This window comes from Mus musculus, chromosome 6 (genome assembly GCF_000001635.26).
Source record: "Mus musculus strain C57BL/6J chromosome 6, GRCm38.p6 C57BL/6J".
Taxonomy (NCBI): Eukaryota; Metazoa; Chordata; class Mammalia; order Rodentia; family Muridae; genus Mus; species Mus musculus.
Window position 1 is genome coordinate 138,872,384 of NC_000072.6, and position 14,656 is coordinate 138,887,039.

Sequence of the window (14,656 nt, forward strand, 5' to 3'; positions counted from 1 at the left end):
CCCATCAGCAACCATTTCGCAATACAAAGAGTCATTATAGCTGTGGTTATTATTATTTACATTGATATTGCATCATTTACACCGCAGACTACTGGTGAGCTGCGATCTTCTTTTGTTTGATGTGTTTCCCTTCTATTACCAACTTGAAGATTAAACAAGAACTTACTGAACTGTACCATCAAATGCTTATTAGCAAATTGCTAGGTGATCATATATATTTAATATGTTTATGTATTTATACACAGCAGACCTAGATCTGCAACCAGAGCCACTGGTAACTTCCTATATCTCTTGCACCATTAATTTCTTCCGAGTGACATTCTGATGTGAGCTGAACAGATGGAATTGCAGGATTGTTCTAGCAAATTTATCATAAAAAATGCATCCGACACCTGTGTAATTTGCCTAATCATTTTCCTAATAAGCCCCCACCATTAATTATGCACGATTTCCACAATGCAATCAAGATAAAAGTAAACCTGATGACTTAATACCCTTCAAAATAATTGGTTCACCCAACACAAGGCCGCCTCTGCTTTCCGTAGCCATTTTAGTTAATTAGGAAAAGGGTGCACCCGGTTGGAGTCAGCAGAAAGGAGGCTGAGCGCTTGGTGGGCGGTAGACCTGCTGGGTTTTTGGGCAGGAGTCAAGGATATTAAACGTGGAAGAATGGCAGAGAATGTTGCCCATCCTCTGATTTTCTTCCCTTCATTCCCCCTTCCAAGTTCACCGCCTCCCCCCATCCCACCCAGCAGCAAACAGATGCGATTAGTGTTCCTCAGCCATCAGAAAACTGACTGCGGGACTCTGCGGGTCTAATGAGAATCAACTTTTGCAAGGCTGCTGTCTTGCCGTGCGGTCCACCTGTCACATCATTAGGTGCGGCGTGTGCCTTGAATTCACTTTGCTAAATGAGATTTAGAGGCCCCACTGAAACCCATCCTGAAGCATCGCCGCTTCAATTAGCCAAAGATTAATTGTCTGCGAAAGGGAATGAAAGTTTTACTTCAACTGACCTGGAAAAAAAAAAAAAAGTGGTCAGTGAGGGAAGAGGTATGGCGCGAGTATTCCACACAGGCCTAAGGCTCCGTGGAAAAACGTGATAATTCAAAGGTGCTTCAAATTTCCTCCGCCTCGCCTGGATGAATGAAACTAAGTAGCACTAAAAGCTGTCAAATTAAAGGTTGACTTCCAGATATTAGCACCTTAAATGTCACCGAATATTCTCTTTCTACTTCTTTCCCCCACTTCTTCTGTCCTTCCCCCCCTTTCCTGGCAAACGCTTCTGTCAGCACACCTGCAAGTCCACACAAACACTTCCTTACTGCTGTTCCTGCTAACTGCTTGTTCGTGCCCAGCCGGGACTTCCTCGCTATAAATCCTTGATGTAACCATGGCTACAATACAACTGGCAATTACAAAATTTCTTCCATGTTAATGCTCCACTAATTATGTTTGAATGTGTTTTAATGGAGGAGAATAGTCGGAGGTGAGATCCGCTCCAGAGATGAGGACGGTGTGTGGGCTCGCGTGCTTCCACCTGCCACGGTTCCTGGGCTCGGCAGACACTCAGAGACCTCAAGTGGAGCTTGTGCGCTGGTACCTTGGATTTCTTAATTTCTGAATATGTATGCGAATTTGGGAACACAAATGCAGTAATATGATGGGAAACGGATTTAGGAAAATAATTGCTAGTATTTAGCATTGTGGAGCATGAAAATATTTGTTGGGAATTGCATAGAAAATAAGGAAACTCTATTAGCAATTTTTTTGTTTGTTTTTTACACCATTTACTAAAGAAAACATGTAGCACTCCCTGTACTTAACATAATGACTTGCACAGGGAACCTCATTTGGGTGCTGCAGTTACAAGACAGATAAAGAGTGCAGGAGGAACAACGGGCACACTCCAGAGCAGGCAGGACCTTGGCTACCAGGGACCCCGCTTCAGCTCTCTTCCTGCACTCTGCAAAGATCAACTAATTTGTAGTAGTTTAAATGTGTGGATAACACCTTCTGCTTTATTTAGTATTTCTGTTGTATTTACACAATGTGTCTGTGTGTACATGTATGTGTGTGAGTGTGTGTGTGTGTGAGTGTACAGTTCTCTATCCTTCTATCATTTGTGTTACGGGGAACCCAAACTGAGGGTGTCGGGGTAAATAATAATTCCCTTTTATGTTGAGATCTCTCACCACCCTGGCCCCAGCATTTTAATCATAAACTCGTAGATTAAAATTTAGCCTAAAGAATATCTTTATGAAGATTGGCTTTATCTAATAATATTAAAAATGCAGTCATGAGAGTCAATGAGAACATCGTAGAACTAACAGGCCTCTGGTGTTAGGTTTAGGTCCCTGTCATCTACAAAACTGAAGGTAAAATAATTAACTCATTCAAGTAATCTTTGTTTCAGTGAACTGATTTAGAAACGGTGTAGCCCATTTGAAACCTATATGGGGGCCAATCATTATTACAATGCATTTCACTGTAAAAACATATTTTCCTAATGCTTGTTAAAAATCTACAATATGAAAAAATAAGAACTAAAAAGCCCTTTTAGATATTGTTTTATTTATTTAAAAATTTGTTGATGCTTATTTTATAGATGATATACACTATATATTATATAGAAAATGCATTTATATCCAATGTGTGTTTTATTCATCACTTGTTGGATAAAGGTTTCATTGTGTAGCTTAGACTGGTATCAAACTCTTAAGCCTCCTGCCTCAACCTCCTGAGTCCTGGGATTGTATGTGTACCACAACACCTGGATTGACTTAATTTTAATTTCTAATATACATACAGAAGAGCTTCAGGACATTCTGTTCTAAATTTCTCTTCATATCTAAACAAAGGCTTCAAAAACTATGGACACTTTAAGTTTCTGTCTTATCAGGGACATGTCTTCCTAACCACAAAGCCTTGATAGTCAAAGGTCCCCTGTACCATAAACAGTTAGTACATAACCACACAGGTGACAGATAGTAAATACGACTCTGTACTCAAACCTTTTCATACTAATATAAAAGATTTTCTGAATTCTTAAAGTTGCGTTTTTCAAAAGATTCTTACTTGAATACAACTTTAAACCAGAAATATCTGCACAATGACCTTTTTAGTTTATAATTTTCATTTAAACAAAGCTATCATATTTTCTTTTCCTGAATTATATTTACACAGTGACATTTAGCCCACATCAAACAACAAATATACTACAAGATTTAAAAATATGAATTCATTTAATTCTTACCATGATCCTATGAGTCAGATTCTCTTATTTTGCCAAAAACAATTATTTATTATTATCCCGGATGCTTGTGCATGGCAGGGGTCACGCTTGTCACTGTGCACATGTGGAAGTCAGAGGACAACTTGGTGAACTCACCTCTCTCCTTTCACCATTAAAGGAGCTCCAGAGATCACATTTACTTTATCAGGTTTATATGACAAGCATCTTTAGTCCCCCAAATCACCACTTTTAACCCCATTTTTATTATTTCCATGGGGATCTGAAACACAGAGAAGGTAACTTAATTCTGCTTCACACGTTTGTATGAATCAATGAATGTTGTACTGGAATAGCTGGGAGGTCTGTGTGTTTACAGATGGGTTTTCGCAAAGATGAGCTGTCTTGTAGCTGACCTGAGTGGTTATGACTATTGCAGGTATGCTATAACACCATGGTCATGTGACTTGAGATTTGAATAAGACATATCACTCATAGGTTTGTGTGTTTGAGCCCTTGTTCTCAGTTGGTGGTGCTGCTAGGGAAGTTCATGGAACATACAGGAAGTGGAAGTTCGCTAGAAGAAATTCATTATTGAGGCCAAGCTTTGAACATTTATAGCCTACCAAAGCTTCTTTCTGTGAAGATTCTGCTCTGTGGCCCTTTTGCCTTGCCTTTCCAATGCTCTCTCTCTCTCTCTCTCTCTCTCTCTCTCTCTCTCTCTCTCTCTCTCTCTCTCTCTTTCTCTCTCTCTCTCTCTCTCTCCCTTCTTTCTTCCTCTCTGGATCTATAATCCAAAATAAACCATCTTTTCTCTAAGTTCTTAATGATGTTTGTCACAGACACAGAGGAGTACACTATTCTGGGTGCAAAAGTCTCCAACAAAGTATTGGCAAACCAAATCTAAAACCACTTTAAGGATTTTGCATTGAAATCAAGATTTTTTTTGAGAAATTCAAAGGTGGCTTTATATGTACAATGAGTAATTCTGATATATCACAAAGAAAATTTAGCTTTCATGATGTAGCAATAGATGCAGAAAATATTTTTTTAAGAAATGCAAGCTGTTTCTTCTTGTTTTAGAAAGTTTCAATCAGTTATGAATAAGAAATAGATCAGGAGCATCAGTGATGTGTACGAAACACTGGAGGATAACTTTATTACTAAATATGAAATGTTGATGTGTTGACAACCTGGGAAAGACAAAGATGCTCACTTTGATCAAAACAGTGCTCTGAATTTTAGGAAAGCAGTTAAGCAAGAGAAAGGAGATATAAGATCAAACCAGAAGGAGGAGGAAAGTCAAATGTATATCCTGGCAAGTAACACAGCTTTACACAGAGTAAAGTCTGAAGCTTTCACTTCAAAATATCATGACTAGAAAAAAGTGCAACTTCAGAATGTAATATAAATGTATAAAATTCGTAGAATTTCTACACAGTATGTAAAGCATTGGGAAAGAAACCAAAGTGACAATGGTACCTGCAGTAGCTCTAGAGTGCTCAAAATAAACTTAAGAAGGTGACTCAACTATGACCAAACTAGTACATGCCATGGAAATCAAGGAAGAGTTTCATTATTCATGGGGGACTACCAGATCTTAAATGGCCAAAGAAAATTTGAAGAAAAAGAACAAAGCTGGTTGCATAATAATCCCTAACATCAAAATCCATCACAATGATAAAGTAGCCACAAGCTCATAGATCTATGTAAAGCACAGTGTAGCAAAAAGTACACACTAGCAAGTAGAAAGTCAATAGAAAACCTGGAAATACATCTACTATTTTTTTTACAGCTGATTCTTGACTGTCACAGAAATATATAATGGACAAAGGACAGCCATCGATACATGGTGAGGGCAAAGCAGATTCTCCAAGTACAGAGGAATGGTGCCTGATCCATATTGCTCAGCACACACAGACATGAGTTCAAAATGATTTCAAGACACTGGATGACTGGATTAATGTTTTCCCTTTAAAATATTTTAGGACTGAAATAATGTCCTGATGTAAAGGTTAAGATTGCACTCAATAGCAGTGTAAGTGACAAATTAAAGCCAAGTAAGTCAGGTATCAAATGATGGTAATCTTTATGTTGGATAATAACAATTACAAATCCAATTGAGCATAAGCATCGCTGTAAACTCAAAACTGTAGGGAAAGGATATAAACAGGTGACTGACAAAAGCCAAACTTGAAACTACAAGGGAAGGCGTGAAGGTCCAATTTTAGTCACAAAAGTAAAAACAGTCAGATGTTGTTTTAACTTTTAAAACTAGGGATGTGAAGAAGACCTAAATGGAAATGCACAAAGCTATCGAGAATCCCAAAACTCGGTGCAAAAACAAGGTTTCTTTGAAGCAATTCCACATTTGAAAAACAGTTACCAGCAAAGATGAAGGCTCCAAACAGTTCTAACCTTTGTGCCAAGCTGAACTGCTTTGCTTCTGTAACTCACTCTGATCCATTAAAGAGCACCTGACTACACAGGAAAAATAAAGCTCTGAATGTCAGGACAAGGAAAAAAAGAGCAAGAATCATTAAATATGATCTATCAATTGTAAGATTAAAATGTAATATTATGTGCTACAATACAAGATGCTCAGGATCGCAAAGACAGTGTAGGAAGCCACACAGCTTTAAAATAATTGCATGGAATACCTTGGTTTTATAAAATAGATGTGTTTTAACTACAGAGCTTAGAGTTCAAGCCTGCAATAGAGGCTTCAAATCTACTTGTGTCCCGTAAATTGTGTGGTGCTCAAGTTCTCTAGTTCTGTTTGAGTTTTAGTTATGTGATTGGAAAGTGACAGTAACAACTGCACTCCCCATTAAATAGGGTGCAGCATTGGCTACATACAAGGGTGGACTTGGCAGAGAACCCCCAAAGAAGATAACATTAAATGTTACTATTACAGTTCCCAGATGGAGGTGTAGTGCTATGAATATTTCCCTCACTTATAAAGTCATTAAAACTTAATGGAATTTTGATAAGCTTACAATATTTTAGCTTCACTTGAAGAAAATGTGTATCTGTTTTTCAAAAGTCAAGGTAGCCATGCACTTCAGAAATGACATGCACAGAAAAATGGGAAAAAAATCTGCTATCATTCTGTTTAGCTATTAACTGTAAATATATACAGTTCTAAAAATAATGATTTAAGTATCTAGTGAAAGTCTAAATGTTGCAGCGCATCATTAAAAGACTCTTTCCTTTTATTATTTTTATTACCTTTATTACCTTTACGGATAGAAAATTAGAAATAATGATGCACATTTTAAACCACCATGTGTTATAAAAGAGAGTGGGAATGAAGAGTGAATGGGAAATACATTGTTTCAATGCAAAAGTCAAGGAAAATGCACTCAAAGAGATGGCTTTTAAAGCAGGACTCTGATTAGACAGCAGACTGAGATATTAAACTTACCAAATTAAGAGTCTAAGTAATATTCTCTTGTCCATAGTTACATTGGAATCAGTAAAAGCAAATGTACGTGTATTATAATGGTATAATTAAAATATACTGTGATAAAAAGAAAGCATTTAGACTACATTTCTGAATATACAATAACACTGTCTTAATTGCTTTCAATGTATTTTTGTTTCAGTTCTGAAGGGCAGAGTAAGATGGAAGAATGGGACTCTACTCATTACTTCCATACAATGCCTCATATTGCCCTCTCTCACACAAATGTATCTTCAAAGGAGAACAGAAATGAGGTCACAGTACCTGTCAATAGCAAAATAACAAGAGACAAACTGGAATGAAAAGCAAGGTAAGTTTTTCATTCCTCCTGACATCCTTCCTTCACTTTCACCCAACCTAAGGGGCCGAGCATCACCAACCACCCAGTAGAAACAAAGGAATGAAGACTATGACAAATGATAGTCCCGAGTCAGACAGGTACCCACAACTTGATCTTCTAGACACAACGCTGTACCAAAGAAACACTTCCAGATATTGCCAGACAAACAAGTTCTGACTTACCTGATCAACAACCAATTGCAGTGGCCTAGATAAGCTACACAGCCAGACAGTCTGTAGAAGCCATAGATTCAAGTGGCTCACATGCTGCTACAATTTTGGCACTCATGGGGTTTCAGTCTGAGGTTGGGCGGCCTCAAGGCTCAAAGCATTCCAGCCCCAGCTCCAATAACTATGGCTTTCCAGGGCTCTGGGAAACCCGTAGTACTGCAGCAGCCATAGTGGTTCACACCTGGTGATTTTCAGAAAACTTTTGCATAGACTCGGTCTCAAATGGGCAGTTAAGTTCTTAAGTAAGCTAATCTAGATAAATAGGCACTAGGACCAACAACTATAGAGAACTATAATTTTACCAAATGGATGATATATATTGACAATAAATGGTAACAGAAAGATGGATTAAGCCAACTGTATGACAATTGCTTAAAAATAGATTTTAATGAAGCTTGATAAATGTTGAGACCATATAGAATATATACACACAGATACAAACACACACAAGAATAGGTAGAGAAATAATTTCAGAGAAATTACTCAGAGTTTCAAACGATAAGGTTATTTTACACATAGCTGGGGCTGAGCTTTTCAATTACTAAATGAAAATTGGAAGAGAAACAACCCACAAATGAACTAATCTTGCCAAATAGTACATCTCTTCACTAAAATATCATGTGAAAATATACAGTTACAGGAGAAGAAAGGGGATGAAAAGGTATGAAGGAAACTTATGAGATTAATAGAATGGCATAAATGTAGCAAATGAGTGCCATTGTCGGGAGAGAAGGGTGCTCATGACATATTCATTATATGCTTGAACAATGAAGTGTAGAAAACACACTTAAAGTGGAAACAGTAGAAAACTTTCTAGACCTGGAGTAAAGCATAAATATCCAGGTGCAGAAAAGTGAACACATAACACATCATATTTAAACATCCCCGACATAGAGAAAACTGTGAAAGTACCAAGAGAAAGCAGCTGGATAACAAATGATGATGTTCTGAAACACTGAGCAGCAGAACTGGACTTCATGGGATGGTACATTAAAAATGGTTAAAAGCAATTATCAACAAAGAACAATGTTCCTAGTAAAACTGTGTCCAGAGCAAAGAAATAATAAGTAAGATTAAAACCTTGGAATGTTAAACTAATCGGTAAAGGTAAATTCATGACTGAATTTAGAATAGTCTCTAATCACATAATGAAACTTCCTAGGCACATATCTCTATTATGATGCTTAGCATATGAAAGAACATGATGTTTACAGCTGCCATAGTTAGATAAGAAGTACAGTTGAAGAAGATATACATTGATAATTCAGAAATGCAATGGATCAAACTTACTATGGGAGAAAGTTAATTACCCAGAAATAGGATATTAAGAGAACAGAGATACTGCACAATGAATGCAAACGATTGAAAATTTAAATCCTTCCCCAACATTCCTTTTGTTGTCAGTGGGACAAGTATTTTGCTTAAAGATGGAATGGCTAAATTGGTTAAACCAAGCACACATGATCTTCCGTTAACCTGAAGCCCATTTGATAGGAAAGAACACATGGGCTGAAAGCACGAAGATCATAGATACTCTTTACAAATGGAAAACAAAGGCAAAGCAATTATAGTTAGATACAATTGAGTTTGAATCAAAATTATAAAAAGAGACAATTATGACAATTACATAAGAAGGAGGTTAATTTAATAAGAGGATATAATCACATATTTAACATTTAGGCAACAAAATATGTCCGAGAATCTAAAGAGTCTTACTGCAGTATAATCCTTGAGGTGGTAGTTCCCATTTTCATCAATGTAGAGATCATAGGAAAGTATTGAAGACAGATACATATCAAATTGAACACAATTAAAATGTAGAGAATACTTCATTCAATAAAGGCCTGTACTGCACATAGTATATTCTCCAGGAATAGTTCTATGTTTGAGAATTATATTGTTTGTCAAATTTTAAATTATTAAATTTGTCATGAATTTTTTTTTACCAACATGCCACATAATTGTGAACTGAAAAAGGAGGTGACTTGCAGAGGGCATCAGATACTGCTTAGCTGTAATTAAGGTGTTTGCATGACTTGAAAATTTGGGAGTACTTTTAAGCACCGAGCTATCTCTGCAATGGCTACAGTAATCGACCATTATATCATGGTGGAAGCTAAAGTAACAACAACAACAACAACAACAACAAAAGCCTAAAGATGACACAGATGCAAACTAGGAAGTAATCAATGTCTGCGGTAAAGACCAAGGACAAAAGGTACCAAACATTTAGATTGACTGGTTAACACATGCACAAGCTTTATCAAGTTAGAGGAACTAGTTAAAACAATGCCATGGAAATAGCAGGGAACATATGACATAGAAGTAGAACAAAAATCTGCCTGCCTCTGCCTCCCACGTGCTGGGATTAAAGGCGTAAGACACCACACCCGGCTACTCATCTATTAAAAACAATGAATTTATGAAATTTGTAAACAAATGGATGGATCTGGAGTATATCATCCTGAGTGAGGTAACCGAATCACAAAAGAACACACATGATATGTACTCAATGATAAGTGGATATTAGCCCAGAAGCTCGGAGTACCCAAGATACAATTCACAAACCATATAAAACTCAAGAAGAAGGAAGACCATAGTGTGGATACTTCTATACATCTAAGAAAGGGGAACAAAACACCCATGGAAGGAGTTACAAAGTGTGGAGTAGAGATTGAAGAAATGACCATCTAGAGACTGACTCACCATCCATCCCATTTACAATCACCAACTTCAGACACTGTTGTGGATGCCAACAAGTGCTTGCTGACAGGATCCTGATACTGCTCTCTCCTGAGAGGCTCTGCCAGTGCCTCACAGATACAGAGGTGGATGCTCATAGCCATCCATTGGACTGAGCATAGGGTCCCCAATGAAGGAGCTAGAGAAAGGACCCAAGAAGCTGAAGGGGTTTGCAGCCCCATAGGAGGAACATCAATATAAACTAGCCAGTAACCCCAGAGCTCCCAGGGACTAAACCACCAACCAAAGAACACACACAGTGGGACTTATGGCTCCAGCTGCATATGCAGCAAAGGATGGCCTAGTTGGACATCAATGGGAGGAGAGGCCCTTGGTCTTGTGAAGGTTCTATGCCCCAGTATAGGAGAATGCCAGGGCCAGGAAGCAGGAGTGGGTAGGTTGGTGAGCAGGGGGAGGGGGAGAGGATAGGGCAAGGGTGTTTTTCAAAGGGGGAAACCAGGAAAGGGAATAACATTTGAAATGTAAATAAAGAAAATATCCAATAAAAAAGATTATTCACCATGAGTCAATGTTTGATCTCAGGTATGCAAGGATGGCTCAACATTGAATGAATATGATTCAAAGTAATGCATCTCATTGGCAGATAATAATGACAATGCTATTTCATGATAAAGGTAACTCTATAAATTAGCTATAGGAGAAACACAATAAAGACCCTACAAAACAAATCCATTGCAAACATCTTAGTGAATGGAGGAGTACAGAAAGCTTTTCATTTAAGATCTTAAATAATACTGATGCCCAATTTTGAAACTTTCTTTAACTTAGTGTTAAAAATCCTAATCATAACAAGAAATTTAAGTATATGATGCAGCAACCTGAGCAAAGGTATACCATTTACTGCAATAAAATATGTATGTTACAGGAAGATTTGCACTCTCCTGTAAATGGTAGTTCTATATAAAGAATCATTATGTGTTCAGCAATGAGTGAGTGAGGAAGAGTCTACACTATATTAACTCGAGGAAATGCTAATGGTTTGTCTGTGTTCTGCCATTTGCAGCACAATGAAAGAACAAATAAGATATTAGGCTAAGTGACAGGGACCAGGGACAGAAAGTTAATACTACTTGAAATCCCTCTCTTATGGAATGTTAAAAAAAAAAGATGATTTCATGGAATAATACAATAGATTCATCATTATCACTGATTATAGTGAATAAGGGGAGAACAATGAGGAATATTTCTTGAAATGTTAAAACACAGAAGAAATAAGGTCAAGAAGGCTATTGTATACTAAGGCAACTATAACTAGTAATGAAGTATTTATTCTTGAAAAGTGCAGAAAGAATGGATATTAAGCACTTTTATTGAAAAATTATAAGTATGCAATGAAGTTTTTAAAAATTTAGTTAATTTTTACAACAATATTCGTAGACTTCTAAACATCAGTGGAACACAGTACATACAATTTAATCTGTACATATAAGGACAAAAATGTAATTTTAAATATGTTTAAGAAGCCACACTTCCAGATATACTTTTTCCGTTTTCATGTAACATAGTATATTGCTGTATTACAAACATAATGATAATTACAGAAACAGATACTATATACTGAATATTCATTAGAAGCTTATCTATTCAGCAAGCCCTATGGGAACTTAGTGAGAATTTATTCAATATTATTTCTATCTTATAGAAGAAGAAACAAAGAGACTAAAATTGTTTTTCAAAGCTAGTAGTTTGCAAATGACAGAATTATAATTCAAACCACGTCTCTTAGCAATCAGAACAACTGATATTAATCCACAGGCACTATTTGCTGTGACTTTGGGCATTTGAATTCATATGAGAGGTTTTTATTTTAACTAAATGATTTTCTAATTATTTTTAATTAATAAATTCAAACATTAAATTGGTCATGTGAAAAGAAATCTTAGTAGATTTGGCTGCAATACAATAATTAACTGGTTCATTGATTTTAAATATGCATAAGGACTTGAAATAACTGAAGTGTTAGCTCCTTCAGTCTAATGCCAAACTTCACAGAAGAGTTCCTTAATATTCTTGTTCTTAAAGTTAAGCAAAGTTTAGAAGTTACATATGTTATACTAGTAAGTAAGATAAATATATGCTGGTATATTTGCAAGGGCCCAGGCACTTTACATATGTCTACAATAGAGGTTTATAAGCCAAATATTTATAAGATAAGTAAATATATTAGAGTAGTTATAAATATTGTCATAAAAACAATGAATAAGAATGATTTAGATGCTGGATAAACGGTTTTGTAGTTAACAGCACTTGCTACTACTACAGAGGACCAGCACTGGCATTTAGTTCACAGCACCACAAGGTCACCATTTGTGATCCCAATTCCAGAAGATTCAAGATTTCCTGCTGGTCTCTGTGGACATCACATGTATAGGATATACATGCAGGCAATCTCATGCCTGGCACTTTAAAAATGCCTGTGATTACAGGTGTGTTCCACCATGCCTGCAATAGTAGTACTCTGGGGGTTGAGGCAGGAGGATTGACAATTCAATGCCAGCTTGATATGTGGAATGAAAGTAGATGGCCTGGGCCATAAAACAAGCGCCCCCCCCCCCCATAAGAGAAAGTGGCTTATGGAAACTAAGGCTTTCTATAGGTCGTCGCTTTCCATGGTTGACACGCTGCTTTCCACAGGTTGTCTGGTTTGGAATCAATGGAAGCTCAACTCTCAGATCTGTAACACCAAGGCATACTTCAAACTCATATTTTCATGGTGATAATAATACTTCTAGAATGCCAACTATGCCTAGAGACACAGCATCATTGTGCAAATAATATATTTGCCCTATCTACATCTTTAAGGCAGACGTTTCTATCAATGCTATCAGGAGCAGCACTGGTACTTTAAAATGGGAAAAACTACCTTAGAATACTAAGGACTTTATAAATTCTTTCAAGAAACTATTTTAGATACTTGAAAAAGTCTCAGTACATCTATTTAAGGTGTAGGTTTTTCCTAGGCTGTAGTGAAAAAAAAATCATAGAAAGGTGCCAATTTAATCACATTTCATAGTAAATGTTATATGATTATCAAATTTGATATTTGAGGCAACCTTACCTGTCATAGATGTTATATAGTACTTTCCCTTTTTATTATAAATTTATTGATATATGGGATAGTGTTCCTTGATAGTCTGTGGTATTATGTCTTACATATCTTGTTCGTTTCTCTACATTTGTAATTTTGAAAAAGGGAACGAGTATAAGGTGAATTTGATCCCTCTTACATTAAGGTGTGGACATTTATTTACTCTATATTCATCCAACTCCAAATTCTAACTCTTCAACAGACAAACATAATTTGTAAATAGGTATGTGAATCATTTCTCATTGGTATTACATTGCATGAATTGGTTTTGTTTCCAAAAACCGCCACTAATCTCTTCTCTTGCAAGTCTGACTTTCTCGTCAGTTACTTTCACTAAATATCTAAATCATTGAATGGAAATGGACTAAAAGGCCATTACCACAGAGTCAAAGAAATATAGGGAAACAAGACAAGATGCCCTCTCCTTAATGCTGGGGCTTAAATCTGCTTCTTTCTGTTTCTAGTTGATGTTTCTTCTTAACGCTCAAGACACCCAACATGAACAAAAATAAATGTCCATTTTCCATGTAGCTATGGTATAAAAGTAATATATTACAAGGGTATTATTGTTTCATTCCAAAGCACTTTTGAGACACACTAAGAGAATTTATAATGAATAAAATAAACCACTAGGTGCCCTGCACTGTAATTTTACCAGGAGTCAGAAGTGAAGTTGAGAAGGAAGACAATAGAGAAATAGTTGAGATGTTGCACATTTATATAAAAAATGAATGAGGGACATGTTACTTCTACCTCACTCTCTTAACCCTTTAATGAGAAAAATTCAAAAGACACCCTCTCCCTTTCTGACTCATGCATGTACACGGGTCACTCCAGCATAGGAATATATTTGCATGTTTTCTCATAGCAGTGAACTCTGGATTCTAGCTGTGGCTTAAGTGTAAAGAGCCTGCACAATGATGCTAATATATTGAAGAATAATTTGTTTCATTCCTCTCAGGGTCTTAGAGCTTAAACATTTGACACACTCAAGCAGTTTTCTCTCTGACTTCATCCCAGATCACTGTACACTGAGTTTAATCTATAGGCACAACCTAGAGCAAATTGTTTCTTCTGTAATTTTCCCTTTTACCCATCTGAATGATGGATGCTCTCCAGGTTGTGACAAACTGTTATGGTCAGACATTAACCATATCATTTATGGTACAGACCGAAATGCCTGAGGTCAATATCTTTGGGGACATAAGTTGATTGTGACCAGATGAACTCTAGTTTTGACAACACAAAGAATTACCCTAGAGAGTCAACAGATCTTCATGTTTGTTTTTATTTTATTAAATTTAATTGAAATTATAAGGTCATATGATGATGTCTCCTGATTCTTGCCTTGATTTCCCATGCTTTAGAATTTTAGTTTAGTATTTTCATATATTTTTCATTTATTCATATATATATATATACATATATATATATATATATACACACACATACATAATTAGCTCTTTAGTGCAGTGTCAGATAATGTAGAAACCCACAACTGAAGAAAATGCATATTAAATAATGGTGGAGTGCTCCT

General features: G+C 36.4%; 1 long non-coding RNA gene across 1 annotated transcript in view; it reads left to right on the plus strand.

Moving 5' to 3' along the window:
- Nucleotides 1-1,279: 1,279 nt before the first annotated feature.
- Gm30583 overlaps nt 1,280-14,656 on the plus strand; it is a 19,090-nt gene continuing 5,713 nt past the window's right edge. Inside the window, exons 1-2 of the long non-coding RNA XR_378089.3 lie at nt 1,280-1,599; nt 6,841-7,008. This is a non-coding gene — a long non-coding RNA (predicted gene, 30583). The remainder of the gene's footprint in view (nt 1,600-6,840; nt 7,009-14,656) is intronic.